The following is a 3456-nucleotide window of genomic DNA, read 5'->3' on the forward strand; positions in this document are numbered from 1 at the left end:
GAGAGAGAGAGAGGGTAAGAATAAGGGGGGAAATCAAGTTTTGACTCGATTAGGGATTATGATGTCGTCTGTGTAAAATGTCGTTTTTACCCTTTTTTAGGTGAACCTGATGCTGGCCACATCAGCAAACAGACGGCACCGTGACGGAAATTAGAAATTGGCCTCGGACATTTTCTTGGTAGCAAAAACAAAGTTTGGGTATCACATTGATAGTTTTTAAAATTTGGGTACCACTTTGACCGTGCCACAAAAGTTGAGGTACCGGTGCTGTCAAAACTTCTTTCAGAAATGACATATTTCCTTCATTATGACACTGGTTGCCTGGTTGGAGGCTGGTCGGTCCTAACCCAAATATAAATGGCATATAACACAATACTATCATTATGACACTGGTTTATTGCCTGGTTGTAGATTTATTTTTTTATTTATAATTTTAACATTAACTCTTTTTAAATTACCCTTTATTATTTCTTTTAAGTTGATTTCAAACATGATATACAACTTTGATACATCTACATTCATGGGTGAAAGATTGCATGGACAGGTAAATATTATAAATCTTTGATCACATGGATGAGTTTTTCAAGCTGTTAAATGCTATTTCGTCTAATCAGTATTTCAGAACTTCACATCACAGAATAAACATTCCTCAAAAAATAAAAAACTTTAATACAACCACTGACAAAAACTGGTCACAATATATAATTTCTTTATAGCTTAAATAAATGACCATCCCGGTCACATGTGTTATTTTTCTTATTCTACGTATAAATTTATTCATATGTAGATTTTCATATCTAGAAAAGATTAATTAGTTTTATCATTTATTAAAAGAAATAATAAAGGCTAATTTAAAAAGAGTTAAAGTTAAAATTAAAAAGAAAAACATAATTCATTTATTACAATAACCATGGTTAGAGATGGTTAAGAAAAAAGACACTTGGCATTAGAATAGGTGGGTGGGCATAAAAGGGTGGTCGGCAAATTTGTTTCCCTTCGCACACAATCCATCTCGCATGCAACCTCTATTCTTCGCATGCATATAGACTCCACCATCAATCAAACGTTGGACCAAGTCAACTTGAATACCTTGCGTCTCCTAGTCTTCTATGCGAACTGTACATCTAGCTCGCATAACTTTGTCAGCGGGTCATCACTTGTAAACCCAATATATCGGGCTCACCGGTGTGGACCATGAATTTAACTAATATTCACAGAAACAATTACTGTCCAGTAAAATATTAATTCTGGGTGTAAACACCTCCACACCTTAGAAACTCCAGCTCAACCACCACCACTACCACCACCACCACCTCCGCCAACGCCAAATCCTCATCCGCAACCAACGTTGATAGCAGCAAGCTCTCCTACTCCGCCTCCTCCAACTCTCACTCGTCCATTGCTCCATTCTCCTCGTTCTCCCACTCCAATGGCTCTCGTTGGAGCTCGGCTGCTCACTCCTCGGCCAACCGAGCTATCTCATCACCCGACGCTGTCGTCCAGCAGTGGAAGCCGTCAGAGCGCATCCTCCGAATGAAGCTGGAGCTGGTTCGTATCCTTCATCCAATTTCAGTTCTTGTTGCAATTTCGGTTTTGCTCTTATTTGAATTGCTGAATTTGATTAGCTTAGGTCCTAACGTTTTCTATCTCGATCATGTGCTTTAATGTAGACAAGAATTCAATTACCCTGTCCAACGCCTAAACAGTATGGATCCCTCACTAGTTTTCCTCTAACTGAAGATGTGCAAGGTTCTAGTTACTATGATCATGGGTGAAAAATGATAATCATGCGTAGAAGCTATGGTCCAACGCCTAAAAAGTATATAGCCCTCGCTAGCTAAATATTTTTTGACCATTGCCCATAAATAAAACTAGAACTATTGCAATTTAGCTTCGAAATGAAAATGGATGAACAGAGATCTTCATATCTCTCGAAACTTTCTGGGATTTAACATCTGGATATGCAGCTTGTTATTTCAATAATGTTAGTGGATTTACATCTACGAGTCTAGATCAATGAGTGAACATCACAACTGATATCAAATACTTTCGGGTTCCATTCTCTCTGAACTAAACATTAACGTAACTGACAGGTGCACCGATGTTCAACTAAACCAGACAGATACTGAACAATATGAAATCAAAACAGGCTCAGCAAACATGTGTTCCTCAGGTTAAGCAAATCTCAAAAACATGAAAAGAAAGCAAGAGACACAATGCTGCAGGTCATGAATTTAAACTCTTACCTTAGTAGGGAATGCGTAGAATCTGGTTTGCATGCGGTTTCCAGCCTCAACCCATTTACAAATTCATCGATTTCAAGCTCTTAAGCAAAAACGCTGCATTCGTATCCGAAAATTTTAGTAACCGCACACAAGACACAACATCAAATCAAGAAAGGTTGTACAGCTCACATATGGATGAGCCATTGGAGAGATGATGAAGATGAATGAGCGAAGAGCAAGCTTGGAGAATGATGTAGAGATGAACTTTCCAAGCTCGAAGCTAGCAATTTCCCTTTTTTCTCTCTCACGATTCACAGTAAACCTTGTTAGTTCAAACTTTAACTCACAAAAGGAAACAAACAAACAAAACCCAACAAAACAAAGATCAGAAAATGCATTGTGGTCTTAAACTAATTAAAGACTCAATCTTTACATTTTTGTTTTAACAGAGAAACAAAACTCCACCACAACTTGAACGAAAAACAAGCCTTGAAACAGCGTACGACATTGTAATTAAATAACATAAATCTACTAAATTTCCTCTGAGAAACCAAAATGTAGAGTTAAGGTTCTTACCTGGTTTCAAAGTAGAAGAAGAAGAGGAAAGGGGGTTCAGTTGTGCTTGTGTTTTGGGTTGGGAGAAAGAACACGATAAGGGAGAGAGAAAGAAGTTCTAACTTTGCTCAATTGCTTGTGTTTTGGGTTCAAAGCAGGTATATATACTTCCACTCCTACTATATTTTCTAGAACTAGTGCCAAGTAGTGTTTGGGAAACGAAAGCTGGAAAGTAAAAGTGACGACTTATAATTTTTTTGAAAATAATATTAACATCTAAAATATATATATATAGTTGGTATTTAGTATTTTGTGTACGTGTGTATATTTTTATATATAGTAATATACATGCTGAAATTGTTTTAGTTGTTTTTAGACTTGTATTTGTTTCATCTTATTTGGTTTAAGTGGGGGAGGTGTTAAGCCGAAATTTTGACTCAATACCCAATTCCCAAATAACCAAACCCTAGCGTAAATGTAGAAGCACCTTTTTGGAAAAAACTTTTGTCGTAGAAAGAAACAGACGCCCAAAATTCTTCTCCTCCACCTTCAGCTCCGCTTTTTGGAAAATTTTAGTAACCGCACATAAGACACAACATCAAATCAAGAAAGGTTGTATTGCTCACATATGGATGAGCCATTGGAGAGATGATGAAGATGAATGGGCGAAGAGCAA

Source organism: Fragaria vesca, linkage group LG3 (genome assembly GCF_000184155.1).
Source record: "Fragaria vesca subsp. vesca linkage group LG3, FraVesHawaii_1.0, whole genome shotgun sequence".
NCBI lineage: Eukaryota > Viridiplantae > Streptophyta > Magnoliopsida > Rosales > Rosaceae > Fragaria > Fragaria vesca.